Source organism: Myodes glareolus, chromosome 13, assembly GCF_982192425.1.
Source record: "Myodes glareolus chromosome 13, mMyoGla1.1, whole genome shotgun sequence".
In the NCBI taxonomy this organism is placed as follows: domain Eukaryota; kingdom Metazoa; phylum Chordata; class Mammalia; order Rodentia; family Cricetidae; genus Myodes; species Myodes glareolus.
This window is the reverse complement of record NC_142038.1, coordinates 75,453,310-75,470,917: the sequence shown is the minus strand read 5'-3', so window position 1 is coordinate 75,470,917 and position 17,608 is coordinate 75,453,310.

Here is a 17,608-nt window from a genome sequence, read left to right as displayed (position 1 = left end):
CATTTGATATTTTTAAGACTGTGAAGGATTATCAGAGCTGTTACTCTGGCCTTATCTTATAAGAAAATTAGGGCATATAAGAATTAAAATATTTGGTGGATGGTGGTGGCACAATCTATAGTCACAGCACTTGGGAGGCAGAGGCAGGCAGATCTCTAAGTTCAAGGACAGCCTGATCTACTGAGAGAGTTCTAGAACAGAATTCTAGAACATAGAGAGACCCTATCTCAAAAAAAGAAAGAAAGAAAGAGAAAATAAGGAAGGAAGGAAGGAAGGAAGGAAGGAAGGAAGAAAGGAAAGAAGGAAGGAAGAAACAAAGAAAGAAGAGTACAGAAAAGAAAAAAAAAGAAATATATATATATTCTCTGCATATTGTCCTGTTAGTTCCTACTTCCTATAGGAGGAAGCTTCTCTGATGACAGCTGAGGGAGCCATCATCTATGGGTCTATGGGTAGAGCAGAACCAGAGTCATTTTATTGTTATTTAACATACCAATAGTATTTGGTTTTATCCTAAGTCCGTGGCCTATCCAGGCTCAAGTTCCTGGCCACCTGAGACATGGGTTCCAGCTCATGGAGTGACCCTTAAATCCAACCAGATAATGATTGTTTATTCCCAAAATGTTGATGCCACTATTACACCAGCATATCATGCAGGCACATCACTGCTGTAGATCAAAGTGTTTGCAGCTGAGCTGACATTATCTTTCTCTGGTAGTGTGTAGAGTGCCTTCCAGTATTGTGAACAATAGTCAATAGGGGTGAAGACTCTAGTTAGAAAGCAGTTCAATGAGATCTGTAAATGTTGTCTTCAGCAATCAGACCTTACCAGCAGTTTTTAGAGAGCAACCAACAATCTTGGCAACAGCCTGAGTTGTTTGGAGTTTATCATAGGCCCCCTTTGGCCAACTGCTCAATCAGACGCAACTCATTTCTGACACTGAGAGTTTCACTTGGCAGTGAAAAATGTCTAAAATTGCTTCCCCTGTTATTTGGTGATTTCATTTAGATTTCTTTCATATCTGTATGAAAAGCTCTACATATATGTAGAAAGCGTCTACAATAATAAATTTGCACATGATCCCTCAAATGACCCTTAGTTTAGTTATCCCTCTCCATATTCTCTTCCTTACCTTCTTCTTCCCTTCCCCTCCCCTTGTAATCCTCACTCTCTAGTTCCCCCATCTCTGTCTCTCCATAACTATATATTCTATTTCCTTTTCCTTTGGAGAGCCTCCCCTCTCCCCAGTCCCTTACTCTATATTTAACCTCTCTGGTTATTCAGATAGTAACATGCCTATAGAAGGCTTAAAAGCTAACATCCCGTATGAGAGAATGCATACCATATTCGTCTTTCTGAGTCTGGGTTAACTCATTCAGGATGATATTTTCTGGTGCCATCAATTTGCCTGTGACTTTCATGATTTTTTTGAAGAGCTGAATAACATTCTATTGTGCAAATGCACCATGTTTTCTTTAGCTATTTGTCTACTGGTGAATAGATAGGTTGTTTCCGATTTCTAGCTATTATGAATAGAGCAGCAATGAACATAGATAAGTCAACTCCCTTTCTTGATGAAGAAAATCAGGACCAAGCAAGTTGAAAATATCTTAGATTCAGCCAGATAGGAAGGAACAAAACCAGAGTTTGAGTTACGAGTGGTCAATTATGACTAACCAATTTTGACTGGTCAGTTCCAACTCCACCTTCTGGTTCAACTGTGTGACTCTCGGGATGCCCCCTGACAAAGGAACAACTGAGACCACTACATACTATTAACTTCCTTCGTTCCTTTAAAAAAAAAGTCACTACAAATGTGATAATTGGGCTCAAAGTGCATTCCTTCTGCAAGTCCCAGGTGGGAATATATGGCCTTTGCAGCCTTCATGACTTTCCACCCACATCCTGCCCTATGATCCTTTTTTACATCTTTAAATTGCATCATCCCAACCGCTATTTCTGCTGCCAGCTCCTTTTTGACTGTGATCCTTTGGTTTTCTGATAATGAGTTCACTTGTGGTGACGCTGAGTCTCCAGAAGAAGAATCTGAGTCACTCTCCTTAAGCTAGACACATTTGCAGAGGACCCTTGTCCAAGTAGGGCAGCACATTCATAGGCTGGAGATGGAGGAAGAAGGAAGTCACAGCTGTGTCTACCATTCATACTTAGTAGGTTCTATGCATGGATGACAAAGTCTTGCCTGTCAACATTACATGAAAAGCCTTAAGTACTTCTATAAGAACCTAAAACTGAAGAACATTTCTTTGAACTGCCAAAAGTGTAGTTGTAAGATTTCAACAAATGAAAATATGGGTACTTCCTGCTTTTCAGTTGTTTAACTGCGGTGGTCAACAATAGCGGAGTCCTCATAATTGTGGACAATCATCAAAAATACTGATACAAATAGTGTATATTGGATACTGATACATTATTAGTTTTCCTTCATGAAGACTAATTTTTACTTGAATTTCTTTCTACTTCAAATGTTGGAAAGTTAACAAAGCTCGAGGTAATCAAAGACAGCAGTACAAAGTATGCTCTTTCACCCAAATTATTATTTTATGTAAAGTAAATCATGAAGATCAGACAACGTAGATGTTTTGAGTATTTCATTTCCTGTTCGGTAAAAAGGTACATTTTACCTTGATATTAAGAATAAAGTTAGGCAGTGCTGGCGCATGCCTTTAGTTCCAACACTTGGGAAGCAGAGAGCAGCAGATCTCAGTGAACAAACCTGATCTACAGAGTCAGTTCCAAGGCAAACAGGGATATACTGAGAGACCCCTCTCTCAAAAAACAAAGAAAGAAAGAAAGAAAGAAAGAAAGAAAGAAAGAAAGAAAGAAAGGAAGAAAGAAAGAAAGAAGAAAGAGAGAGAGAGAAAGAAAGAAAGAAAGAAAGAAAGAAAGAAAGAAAGAAAGAAAGAAAAGAAGGAAGGAAGGAAGAAGCATGGGGTCCTGCCCAGGTAGAGACAAGGAGACACACACACAGGCCCAGAGTGGTCTGCCCCAGGCTCCAAGGAGAAAATATAGGCCCTCCCGCTCGGGACTCTGTGGAGCCAGGCAGATGGGCACTATAAAGGTGAGCAAGTGCATTGTGTGCTATGAAAGAGAGAAAAAGAGAAAGAGACAGAATGGATCATGTCCTGTGCACAGAGGCAGATCTGAAGAGGTGAAGCGGCATGGAACCGGATGAGGTGGGTGGCTTGACTGATACCCAGAGCCATGGTGATGTCTGGGTCTGGGATGCTGCTGGAGCCTATGTCTGGGTTCAAGACCCTGATGCAGGTCTCTGTTGATGTCTGTGGTTCCTGATACCACCAAAGGCAGACAGGATAGGGCTGCACAGAGAATAGGGCTGCACAGATGATAGAAATGCACAGAGGATAGGGTTGCACAGAGGATAGGGCTGCACAGAGGATAGGGCTGTACAGGGGATAGGGCTGCATAGAAACACACACACACACACACACACACACATACACACACACATGCACGCACACCCTTGACTGCAACACTTACAGAATTGGTACTGCCCTTCAGAAGTTGAAGCACTCAGCGGCGCATGTCCTGCACTTCATCTGGATAGCACAACAGAGCCCACCCTGTTAGCAAGGTTTGGTGAGAAAGCCCCGAAGTTTTGGGTGAGCCATTGCTCATCTGTCGTTGGTGGTTGGGGTTGCACCCTACCTTACCACCTTGCAGTCTATGACAGATGAGTGTGCCTACCTTTCCCCCTACCAGCTCCCACATCCAGGATAAGGGGCCCTTTTTTCTTGCCCAGGCAGCACAGTAGATCTGATCCTGTTGACAGAGATTTGGGTGAGCTGGCCTTGAGGGTGTTCACACCCCTCATCTGCCATGTGGTGGTGACGGAAGGGAAAGATGCTATCTCCACCTTGTCCTTACCACCTGTGGTTAGCAAGGATGCTGACCCTCCTCCATACCAACTGTAGCACTTGGGGAAATGGGCCCTGCACCTCAACTGAGCAGCACAGTAGAACTGATACTACTGACAGGAGTGTGGGTCAGCCAACCAATAATGTGAGCATGGGCAGTCTGGCTCTGCCCCTCATCTGCCAGATGGTGGTGTGGGCAGGAGAGAGATGCCCTCTCCCTCTCCTGCTCCTCAGCACCAGGAGAGCTGACTCTGACTCTCACCAGCTTCAGAACTCAAGAGAGGTGTTCCTGCACCCCATCTGAAAAACACAGTAGAGCTGGCCTTGATGGTGTAGATGTGGGAGAGCAGGCTGTAAGGATGTAAGAGCAGGAAAACTGGTCGGGCCCCTTGCTCATTGCTGTAAGGGGTGATCTCTCCAGGCCAATGCTGGAGAGCTCACTCTGGTAATAAGGAAAAGGGAGAGATGACAGGACCAGCCAACCCTGCATCTATCCAGGCCCAGAACCAGGGTTATTAGTTGGGACACCCCAACATCCACCCCATCTATGATCTGCTGTAGCACATGAAGGGGCAGGTCCTTCAGACCCAAAGCTGCAGGATCTCCACAACACAGGGCAACAGCAGGACATCCAAGAGGAGCCCTAGTGGGGGCCCAGCGTCAGTAGTGTGGTAGAAAGCAGAGGTCTCTAACTAGAGTGATGATTTTTTGCAATGAACACTTGCAAGTAAAAATGGATGGACAAAAGGGTTTACTGTGTGGCTCACTATCGCTAGAGCTTTCATGGCAAGACTGATTTTTTCCCCTTTTTTTCTTAAATTTTACTTTGGGGATTGAAGGGTACAGGGATGTTGTAGAGAACTGCTTGTTGGTTCCTGACTGCTCAGCCTCTAAATAATCACACAGAAACCATATTATTTAAATCACTGCTTGGCCCATTAGCTCTAGATTTTTATTGGTTAACTCTTGCATCTTGATTTAACCCATTTCTAGTAATCTGTGTGTTGCCACGTGGCTGTGACTTACGGGGTAAAGTTCTAGTGTCTGTGTCCCATGGGGCTACTGGCTTCTCTCTTTTAATCCTCCTTTCTTTTTCCCAGCATTCAGCTTAATTTTCCCTGCCTATTTATATACTGCCCTGCGCAGGCCCAAAGCAGTCCTTTATTAACCAACGGTATTCACGGCATACAGAAAGGAATCCCACATCACAGGGAGGATATGAAGAGAGGGGAAATGAATGGAATTGAGATACGTGATGTGAAAGACACAAAAAATGAATAAAAAGAAAGTAAAAGAAAGAATACATACTTGTATTTTAATTGAGGGGCTGGTGAGATGTCTCAGTGATGAAAAGCACTGGCTGGGTTTGGTTTCTAACACACACATAACAGTTCACAAATGTCTATAACTCCAGTTCCAGGAAGTCTGCCACTCTCTTTTGTCCTTGGTGGACCCTGCATGTACGTGGTGCAGACATAATATGCAATCAAAATACCCATACGTATAAAAAATTAAATATATGTTATACAACATGAGGCTTTTAACTATGTAAACAAACTACGTACTTGTTAGTTGTCTATTCTTTGAAAGTTTACTATTTTGTCTTTCTGTAATGAGAATCACCATATTCTAAATGCAATATGGGTGCTTGGAAGGAGAGTTAAATCAGTGCTTGTTTTTCTAAATTACAACTTAAACAAATATAAGCCCTGTGATAACAAATATTTAAGACTTGATTATACTGTAGCAGATGGAAAATTTCAGTAGAGTGCTCTTAAAATTGAGTGGTTGGCTGGGAGGGGCAGTGCATACCTTTTAGCCCAGCACTTGGGAGGCAGAGGCAGGCAATTCTTTGTGAGTTTATGCCCAGCCTGGTGTACATCAGGAGTTCCAGGCCAACCATGGCTACACTGTAAGACACTGTTTCCAATACATAAACAGACCCAATCCACAGTCAGCAAGCATCACAAATGCATTCCGGATGACCTTCACACACACACACACACCAAACCTTCAAAGAGTATGCACATAGTGAAACTCAAAATCATGTGCTTATGAGACAGTGTGTTGTCAGGGATCTCTGGAGGAGCAAAACCCAAAGAATAAATACATATTACAAAAAGGAACTCATTAGATTGCCAACACAAGTAGGGGCTAGGAAGCATGATAGTGGATGTCAGCATATCGAGAGGCCAAGACTCCATACATGAAGCTAGATGCCTTAGTCTGGTGCTAGAGGACTCCTGAAGAGCAGCTAGCCTTTCTGTCCATGTTATAAGGCTGAAGAAGCTGGATTCTGACGTCAGTGACCGCAGCAGCATCCATGGCAGCAGCAGCAGAGCTTCTCGCCTCACCAGCAAGAAGCTCAGGCTGGCACAGCAGCACAGTATTTCCTAGGCACAGACCTCCTCCACGGGGACCATGTAAGACCCACTCCAGAAGAAGGTTTCCTCTCTCAGTTAATCCTTCCTAGAAGTGTCCTCATAGACACGGCCAGAGGCATGGTTCTTCTTTTATTCCATATTCAACCAAGTCAGCGATCAATAGGAGCACTGAGATATTTACAATCGCTGCAGTTAGTCAGTGCCCTAGTCTATCAGTTTTCAGTAGATATTTACAATCACTGCAGTTAGTCAGTGCCCTAGTCTATCAGTTTTCAGTAGAAATTTCATGAGGCACAGGTTATATCTGATTGCAGAGTAGCAGCTGCAGTCCCATTTCTGTTTTCCCTCATTAAGAAACAGTGTTTGTAGTAGGTGGGATTTTCTGTCCCATCAGCCAGCTCCCAATAATCACACAGAGACTTATTATTAACTATAAATGTTCAGTCAATAAGGTTAAACTTGTTACTAACTAGTTCTTACATCTTAAATTAACCCACTTTTTTATCTATGTTCTACCATGTAGCTAGGTACCTTTTCTCAGCATGGCATGTCCATCTTGCTTCTCTCCAAGTTTCCTAGCAGCATCACCCTCCTCCATCCCAAAGCTTTCTCCCTGTCCACAAGTCCTGCCTTGGTGTGGATTCCCCTCTGTATGCTGTAAATGTAATTAGTTAATTAATAAAGAAACTGCCTTGCCCTGTTGATAGGGAAGAACTTAGGTAGGCAGGGGAAACGAATCTGAATGCTGAGAAGAAGAAGGCAGAGTTAGAAGCCATGGAGCTGCCACCTGAGACAGACACACTGAAGCTTTGCTGGTCGGCCACTACTTCATGGTGATGCAAGATTAATGGACCTGGGTTTAAGATGTAAGACTTAGCAAATAAGAAGATAAAGCTAATGGGCTAAGCAGTGATTTTTAAATAATATGGTTTCTGTGGTTATTGGGGGGCTGAGCTGCCAGGCAGTCAGGAACAAACAAGAAGCTCTCATTACAACACTGCCTAACCTTTTGCTGCCTAGGTACTGACCATTTAGCTCTTTATTAAACCAACAAGAGCAACATATCTTTACAGTGTACAAAAAAAGATTATTTCACAACAGTTTGTCATGATGGCAAAGATGTGGAGCAAAGAGAACACTCCTCCATTGCAAGTGGGAGTACAAGCTTGTGCAGTCTTCCAACTCCAAGCCAGGGACTTCTGCAGGAAGGGATCCAGACCAGGATTTACAGAAAAAGGGCAAAGCCTGCAACCTAGGCCAAAGTAGGTCTGGGACAGCAAACTCCAAGGGAGTAAAGCAAAGCAAAGGAGTACTGAGCTATCTCCAGGAACACAGAGTAATCAACAGGGTAACTAGAACTGTGGCACTGACTGTACCATGAGGAACAACCATTTGAGACTTGGATTCACTGGCACCTAGAAGATTATTCAACAGAATCTCAGACAGCCCCAACCACACGTATTAGAGAAAAAGATGAGTAGAAAAGGTAAGAACACATGCAACACCACAAAGAGCAGCACAACACCAGTAAAACCTAAAGACCCTACAACAGCAAAACCTGAACAACCAAATATAGATGAAGCAGAAGAAAATGACCTAAAAAATAACTTCAAGAAAATGTTTGAAACTCTTAAAGAGGAAATGAGAAATTCCTTTAAAATTTGAAAGACATCAGCAAATCACTTAAAGAAAAACAAAACAAAACAAAAAAAGAAATCAAACATATGAAAGAAACTATTTAGGACCTGAAAACTGAAATAGAGACAATAAAGAAAACACAAGCCAAGGGAATTATAGAAACATAAATCGTGAGAAAATGATCAGGAACCACAAATGCAAGCAGGAACAGCAGAATACAAGAGATGGCAGAAAGAATCTCAAGCACTGAAGATACAATAGAGGAAATAGACTCATCAGTTAAAGAAAACATTAAATCTAACAAAAGCTTAACCCATAATATCCAGGAAATATGGAACACCATGAAAAGGCCAAATCTAAGAATAATACGTATAGAAGAAGGAGAAAAATTTCAACTCAAAAGCACAGAAAATATACTTAACAAAATCTTTCCCTACCTAAAGAAAGATATTCCTATGAAGATACATGAGCCTAGAGAACACCAAATAAACTAGATCCAAAAAAAGTCCTCTCATCACATAATAATCAAAACGCTAAACATACGGAGTAAAGAAAGAATATTAAGAGCTGCAAAGGAAAAAGGCCAAGTAACATATAAAGGTAGACTTATCAGAATTACACCTGACTTCTCATTGGAGCCAATGAAAGACAGAAGGTTGTGGTCAAGTGCCCCGCGCTCGGCCTCGCCAGCAAGAACGACGCGGGACACATAGGATTTTTCTGCAGTAAAGCTTTATGCGTCTTGAGAGGGAGAGCATAAGCTTACATGGCGGAGACCCAGAATGAGGGGAACCCAGCCCTTATAAAGGAAACAGTCCTCGCTTCTAACGTGTCACTCTTGGATTGGTCCATTGCCCATTATCCAGATGATGCCTCGGGAGTAGGCAGGGACGCAGCGGTAGAGAGTTACCAAGCACATGCGCTAGGATTAAAGGCATGTGCTACATCACCTTGAACTCACAGAGATCTGCCTGTCTCTGCTTCCCAGGCATTGGGACCAAAGGCGTGTACTACCACGCCTTGAGGTCACAGAGGTCAATCTGCTTCTGTCTCCCAGACATTGGGACTAAAGGCGTGTACCGCCACACTTTGGGGTCACAGAGGTCAATCTCTACCTTTGTTCCTTGAAGCAATGGAGAATGTGGTCGCGGCCCTCCACATATCCCCCTTTTTTTACTTCTTTGCAGAAAGGCAACTCCCTCAGAAGGCAAAGATAGAGGTCGCATTTCCCAGAGCAAAAAACATTACAATGGGCTTGCATGGAATCTGCCCCTAGGTTCATGACACCTGGAACCTATCTGGCCTGCCCTCTGCCATTTTTCTGGGAAAGAGAATATACGACAGGAAATCCTTATGCAGGACGACATATCTCTCAGAGAGGGCCATTCTCTGTGCGATGCTCTTCAGCTCGACAACCTTCAGGGCTAGCTAAGCCAAGCATTCCACCCTGTGCAATGGGCCATTGTCCTAGGAGTGCAGGAGTTGGTTGGCATAAACCTTACTGCTTCAGCATAGATAACCACACATCAGTAGAGGCCCCTGTTTTAGGGCTGCCAACGCTTGTGCAATAACCACTTTGTCCCTACGATTTTGGGATTTGAGTCAGCAGACCATCCAGAGGAGAAACACTAATCCATAGCATAGGACTGTTCCAAAACATTTCCACCCTCACCCATTCTTTGAAGTAGGGGAATGAGAGACATGGCCCAGGACTGGAGTCCTACAGCCAAGCTTATAAATCATCTCTAGGACGGTAGGGAGGGGGCCCAGAGTCTTATTGGTTGTAAAAAATCGAGGAGACATCGCCATCCTATGGTTGACTGGTAACAGCTTCAGGAAGGCTGAGAGTGTCCTCCATCGGTGCTCTGTCATCCATCCGCAAAATGGCAGGAGGAGCAGCAGCCAGGTCCTCAGGCGAATCCGTGTGTTGTGGATCACTCTTCACTGTTCGGGTCAATCACTCTGGCAGCCAGAATGGGCTTTCTTGATCCTGTGGGAAGACAAACAGCTCCCCTGGATCTCAATAAAATGGGATCCGGGCCTTTCCATTCATTAGAAAGCATATCTTTCCACTTAACCAAATCTTTGGGCCGCTGCGGATCCGAACAATGTCGTGTTGCAGCATTTTGGCCATTATCATCCAGATTTTAAAAATTTATAGTGAACAGAGCCATGGCGATGGCCACCCTTGGCATCGTGGGCAGCTCTGTCAATATTCCCCCTTTTTTTTGTTTTTAACAAGAACTGGTATCAGTATAGGCCATGCCCTTGTCATTGTTTAGAGGGTCATCCTTGTTATTTTCTCATTAAGTTTTTTAGTTTAATTTTTTACAAGATAACTAGACAATTGTTTAATAATTAGTCATTGTATCTGGGATCGCAGGGGCACAATTCTCCAGCTGTATCAAGAAGTCTATCAGAGGCGTGTTGGAAACTATGGGCTTTTTTGCCATAGTCACAGATTTAGCCAATGACCCAATCATCTTAAAAATCTAAGGACTTTTTGCATCTACCTCCCTGTGGATCCTGAAACGTTAGATTTAAAACCAAATAGTTGTAAGCTGCCATGTGGTCATTGGGGAATTGAACTCACAACCCTTGGAAGAGCAGGCAGTATTCTTAACCCCTATGTTATCTCTTTAGTTCCTTATTTAGATGGAAAATCTCTCGGGCTAGTAGCCGGCATTGTTTGCCCCGCCCGTTGCCCTGGGCTATTGGTCCGCCTTTGTTACCTAGGATCAGCATAGCTCAGCTCAGCCAAGCGGAACAGAAGCCATTCCAGTCTCAGAGCCCCTCACAGTTTTAGGCACATTGCAAGCCTTTTGGCCTGGCAGCTTGTGGCACCTCTCTCATTTTTAGTATTGCTTTGACATCCTCCAGGCCAGGCATCGACTGAGCCGGTGCGACGTGCCCCCCACCATAGCCATCCAGCAAAGCTCCGCTCCAGCCATCCTCCAGCCACAGCTGCATTCATTCTGAGTCCAAACTCGGTGCACGGAGTAAAGCAGAACTCAGAAGCAGGCTTGCTGCTCTGAAACCATTGTAAGGACCTCATTTAAACTTTTAGGGAATTTGGGCGTCATTAGTCTCTTTGGCTACTTCCTGTTGAATTGGGCCATTGCATTTTTAGGGGTATTTACTACAATATTTCAGGAGGTCTCGGTGATTCAAACCATATAAATCTCAAGTACATCCTTAGGCTCTCATTTTCTGTGGAGACGAAAGCAGAACCTCTTTTCCAAAACATCATATCCTTAGGCAAATTTAAATATCTTTCTCCTGTCGGGTACATAAAAGACAACATAAACAACATAACATAAAGCTTTTGACCTTGTAGGTCAGTCTTTTCCATTCTTAGAACCATCGGGGGGTTCTTTTTTTATTTTCTTTTTAGTTTCCCCCATTCTTTGAACCATTGGGGGGGGCCTTTTTTTATTTTTTTTTTATAGGCGCGCCTAACCTCTTATTGCATTTAGTTTTTGATATGTTATCCTGGACTTTCTCCAATACATTTTGCCCGTCTGCAACAACAGCCTGGCAGGATTTATCTTCTAAGCAATTTTAAAGTGATAAGAGAACTGCTAAGAAGTACCAAGGCCTCTACAAAACCTTTCCAAGGTGGAGACAAGTCAAGCCCAAAACCGAAAAGTCCAAGAATAGTCATACCTCTCTGAGGAAACAACCTGCAGTTTTGAATCCTCCTTGTGTCCAAGGGGTCTCCGGCGGTGCGAGCAGTTGTCAGGGTCCCTCAGCGTCCCGGGTTTCGGCACCAGTTGCCCCGCGCTCGGCCTCGCCAGCAAGAACGACGCGGGACACATAGGATTTTTCTGCAGTAAAGCTTTATGCGTCTTGAGAGGGAGAGCATAAGCTTACATGGCGGAGACCCAGAATGAGGGGAACCCAGCCCTTATAAAGGAAACAGTCCTCCCTTCTAACGTGTCACTCTTGGATTGGTCCATTGCCCATTATCCCAGATGATGCCTCGGGAGTAGGCAGGGACACAGCGGTAGAGAGTTACCAAGCACATGCGCTAGGATTAAAGGCATGTGCTACATCACCTTGAACTCACAGAGATCTGCCTGTCTCTGCTTCCCAGGCATTGGGACCAAAGGCGTGTACTACCACGCCTTGAGGTCACAGAGGTCAATCTGCTTCTGTCTCCCAGGCATTGGGACTAAAGGCGTGTACCGCCACACCTTGGGGTCACAGAGGTCAATCTCTACCTTTGTTCCTTGAAGCAATGGAGAATATGGTCGCGGCCCTCCACAGTCAAGCATTATACAGACATTAAGAGACCATGGTTGCCAACCCAGACTACTATACCCAGCAAAACTATCAATCACTATCGAAGGATAAAACAAGTTATTTCAGGGGGCTGGAGAGATGGCTCAGAGGTTAGGAGAACTGCCTGCTTTTCCAGAGGTCCTGAGTTCAATTCCCAGCAACTACATGGTGGCTCACACCCATCTATAATGAGATCTGGTGCCCTCTTCTGGTCTGGTGGCATACATGCAGACAGAACACAATATACATAATAAATAAATAGATCTTTTTTTTAAAAAAAAAAACAAGATATTTCATGACAAAACTAGATTTCACCAATACCTAGCCACAAACCTGGCCCTATACAAAATACTAAAGAGAAAATTCCAACCCAAGGAAGTTGGCTACACCAACAAAAACACAGACAATTGGTGGTCTCATAGCAGCAAATCCCAAAGAAGGGGAAAACACACAAATTAACATCACCAACAATGACAACTAAATTAACAGGAGATAGCAATCACTGGTTATTAATATCCCTTAATGTAAATGAACTCAACTCACCTATAAAAAGGCACGAGCTAACAGAATGGATATAAAAACAGAACCCATCCTTCTTCTGTATACAAGAAACACATTTCAACCTCAAAGACAGACATCATCTCAGAGTAAAGGGTTGAAAAAATATATAGCAATCAAAAGGACCTAAGAAAGAAGCGAGTGTAATTATCCTAATATCTAACAAGATAGACTTCAAGCTAAAATCAGTCAAAAGAGACAAAGAAGGTCATTTCATATTAGTCACAGGAAAAACCCACCAATAGGAAAAGAAGGTCCATGCTCCAGGAGAGCTTGTCTTTTTCTACTTCCCATGCAGATTAGATCCATGTATGTCTCTCTTAGTGTCCTCATTGTTGTCTAAGTTCTCTGGGATTGTGATTTGTGGGCTGATTTTCTTTGTTTTATGTTTAAAAGCCACATATGACTGAGTACATATGATAATTGTCTTTCTGTGCCTGGGTTACCTCACTCAAAATAATGTTTTCTAGCTCCATCCATTTGCCTGCAAAATTCAAGATGTCGTTATTTTTTTCTGCTGTATAGTACTCCATTGTGTAAATGTACCACATTTTCCTTATTTATTCTTCGGTCGAGGGGCATTTAGGTTGTTTCCAGGTTCTGGCTATGACAAACAAAGCTGTTATGAACATAGTTGAGCACATGTCCTTGTGGTACGATTGAGCATCCTTTGGATATATACCCAAAAGTGGAATTACTGGGTCCTGAGGAAGGTTGTTTCCTAATTTTCTGAGAAATCACCACACTGACATCCAAAGGGACTTGCATTCCCACCAGCAATGCAGGAGTGTTCCCTTTTCCCCACAACCTCTCAAGCATAAGTTGTCATCAGTGTTTTTTTATCTTGGCCATTCTTACAGGTGTAAGATGGAATCTCAGAGTTGTTTTGATTTGCATTTCTCTGATGACTAAGGATGCTAAACATTTCCTTAAGTGTCTTTCAGCCATTTTAGATTCCTCTGTTGAGAGTTCTCTGTTTAGGTCTGTACTCCATTTTCTTTATTGGATTATGTGGGAGTTTTTTGGTGACCAATTTCTAAGTTCTTTGTATATTTTGGAGATCAAACCTCTGTCTGATGTGGGTTTTGTGAAGATGTTTTCCCATTCTGTAGGCTGTCATTTTGTCTTGTTGACTGTGTCCTTTGCTTTACAGAAGCTTTCCAGTGTCAGGAGGTCCCAATTATTAATTGTTTCTCTCAGTGTCTGTGACACTTGAAATATATTTAGGAAGTGGTCTCCTATGCCAATGAGTTCAATTGTATTTCACACTTTCTCTTCTATAAGGTTCAGTGTGGCTAGCTTTATCTTGAGGTGTTTGGTCTATTTGGACTTGAGTTTTGTGCATGATGATAGATATGGGTCTATTTTCATTCTTCTACATGGTGATATCCAGTTATACCATCACCATTTGTTAAATAAGCTTTCTTTTTTTCCATTTGATACTTTTTGCTTCTTTGTCAAAAATCAGGTGTTCGAAATTGTGTGGATTGATATCCAGGTCTTTAGTTCGGTTCCATTGGTCCTCCTGTCTGTTCTTAAGCCAATACCAGGCTGTTTTCAGTACTGTAGCTCTGTAGTAGAGTTTGAAGTAGGGGATTGTGATGCCTCCAGAAGTTGTTTTATTGTACAGGATTGTTTTGGCTATCCTGGGTTTTTTACTACTCCATATGAAGTTGAATACCATTCTTTTGAAGTCTGTGAAGAATTTTGCTAGGATTTTGATGGGCAATGCATTGAATCTGTAGATTGGGTCCTAGATTTTTTTTTTAGATGCATAAAATCATTTACATACAGATGTCATGAAGGCATAAGTGAAATGGGAGAGGCAGGATGAGAAGGACAGGGTAGTGGGTATCTGGAAGAATGTAGGCAAAGTACATTTTTACTTGCATGGAACTGGTTTACATAACCAAGGATAATAAATGACATAGGAGCTTGAGGAAGAAAAGAATTATACAAATAAGTTTATACTTTGAGTTTTAGCTCTAATAATTACAAATGTACTTGTATGCTGCTAAATATAACTGTTGTACATATGTGTTCAGATAATTATAAATGTTGATATATTGTTATAAGATGCAAACAAGTTAGTTAGATCAAGACAGTTGATATAAAACAGAAATTGGGAGTCTGGGCTGTCTTCCAAGTCATGTTGTTTTCAACCTAATCTTGTGTCTTTTTATATGTGCTGTGAGCATAGTCATAAAGTAGATGAAATATACATTAGTGTCTCCCAAAGCTCCCATATTTACTACACCTTTTGTGCCTCCACCTTTGGCATTCTCAGGTCTGTCTGCTAACCCCCTGGGCTTCTGCATTCAAAAGTAGCCCACATTTCTCAGTTTCTCTCTCCCCAGAAAATCTGGCCTGCTTATTGTGCTGCTTCCTGGAACCCTCTCTCCACAGTGTGGCATGAGCAGTGCCATGGCTGTGAGTCATGTCTCCTCTACTTACATGATGCCCTCTAAGAGATACCTTCCAGAACTCACCTCGGCTAAGGAGTCACAGGTAGAAAGATTACACTCTACAATAGTAGTCCTAGCATTGAGTGATTCTAACTGTTTTGACCTTTCTGTTAATGTGCCCTTAATTGTAGAATAGTGTCATTTCATCCATGAGAAAATTCTTCCTTAAACTGAATCTTCACATATATGAAACATGCTAAAAAACACACCTGAGATTTTCTCACTCCAACTCAAATGTTCACTGAAGCCTGCATTCCAGCAATACCTGGGGTCATTTCTCTGCCTTACTTGGGTTGTCTTCTTAAGCTTCCTAACTCGAGGACAACACTTGGTCACAATGTTCTCTTCCTTCTGGCAATACCTGTTTCCATAAAGTCTCTTCACCCTTCCTACTGTGAGCCCCTTAGTCACTTCAAAACTCTTCGTTCTCCCCTGGTCCTAGGATTCTTTTTCTGTTTCATTTTTCAGAGCAGAAGTTTCCTATCTAGATCCTAGAGCTGAAAGAGTTGCTTTAAAAATGATTATCATCGTTATCATCATGTGTGCGTGCATGTGTGTGTGTGTGTAGTTTGTACGTGGGGCATCTTTGTGGCACACCCTGCAGGTGAAAGTCAGAAGATATCTCTATCACAGGCAGGTCATCAGGCCTGTGAGCCAGCCCTTTATCCACTAAGCCATCTCTCCCCCACTGGCCCTTGGAGAGTCTTTAAAGACCCCAATTATCCACCAGAGGTCATTAACATTTATTAGCTGTCAATCAGTGTTTCATGGCTAGGGTGGAGAAAGGAGTTATGGTTAAATGAAGCTTGAGACAGTGAAGTTAAATCAAACTAAACCAGGTATTTACAGACTGCTCAGACCTTTGCAAACTAGTGTACCCTGCAATTCTGAAGGGGGGGACAAAGAATGAGACATGATAGAATTTGCTTTCCACACTTATTACAACACAAATCTTCTTCGAAGTCTACCCATTGTCATGAACTGTTAATGTTTCTAAGGCCGAGACCCAAGGCCCAGCATGTCTGTGTACATGTGAGAAAACTTGGCTGGCCAGAGCTGCATGGGACAGAGCTGAAACAAAAACTTAGTCTCATTATTTCCATGATCTTTCCCCCTGTCTAGCTGTCCCTGTTCTTACTCTCATCCGTCTTCTCATGGAAAGGCAAAATCAATGTTTCCCGCCTTGGTTCCCCTTCCTCTTCTAGTGGGAAGGTCTTGTCACGTATTTGCAATTTTTTCTGCTTATATGTTTGGATTGTAAACTCTTAAAAGGCAAAAAAAAAAAAACCCAGCTTTTAGAGAATAAAATAGGGGCAATTGGTGCTCGGTAACTGTCTGCAACCACAAGATAAGGGTTGATAGTTTCCTGTGTGCCTGCCCCTTCCAGTCTCACAGAACTTGCTTCCCGTTTCTGTACCATCCCAGCTCAGAACCACTCAGAGTCTTGTCTACAAGAAGGGCATGACCTATGGAGTGGAGTATTTTTATACAATTCCATAAAAGTTATATTAACATGTTTTAAATTATATTCAGTCCATTCATACAAACTTGCTTTTTTATTACTATATAATGTTCACATATGATGAGCTAAGTGCTGGACAGAAAACAGAACACTTATCATAAAAGAACAAGTCAACGACTACTTTTCATGAGAATGTATATATGGTTCTGTGTTTTATTTTTAAAATATACTTAGCTACAAATTAGGATGTATGGGCATGGTTTTATGGAAACTTGAAGTAGGAAAAAAAATTCCACACTCAAGAGGTAGCTAATATAGTCCTAATAAGCAAGTAGGGACTGCTACACTGCCACCTTGTGGTAAATATGCACAGGAATCAAATAAGTACAGTTGCCCCCTTCAACATTCTATTACATACTGACTAGAAGAAGGATATATTTTTAAGAAAACATAACTTTAAAAACTTGATGATTTAATTGTATTTGAATTGTTTTCATAATCAAAACATTACATATTGCCGCTTATGAGTTACTCACTACATATATGACCTGTTCATATGTGAATTTCAAAAGTTTGCAAGGATCCACACAGGAAAACACACCTTCCCACTCCAAGGAGCAAATACTGTTTAGAATAGGTGATGTCTCAGAAAATGACACCGTTGTAACACTAATTTGGTCTTTGGGGATTTGGCATATGGGAGTGTACAATTCTGCTTGTGTGAGACTTGACTGACTCAGTGAAGTTCCATGGGTTTTCACTCAGGTCTCCCAAGTGATCCCCGAGGGAAGTCATCCTAAGTCCTTCCAGAGAAAATAACAGTGACAAACCAGATCTAGGCAGAACAAGTGAGTGTTGCCATCAAGGAAACAGTAAGAGATGGGGACCGCACATGCTGTAGAGACTCACTGAGATGCTCG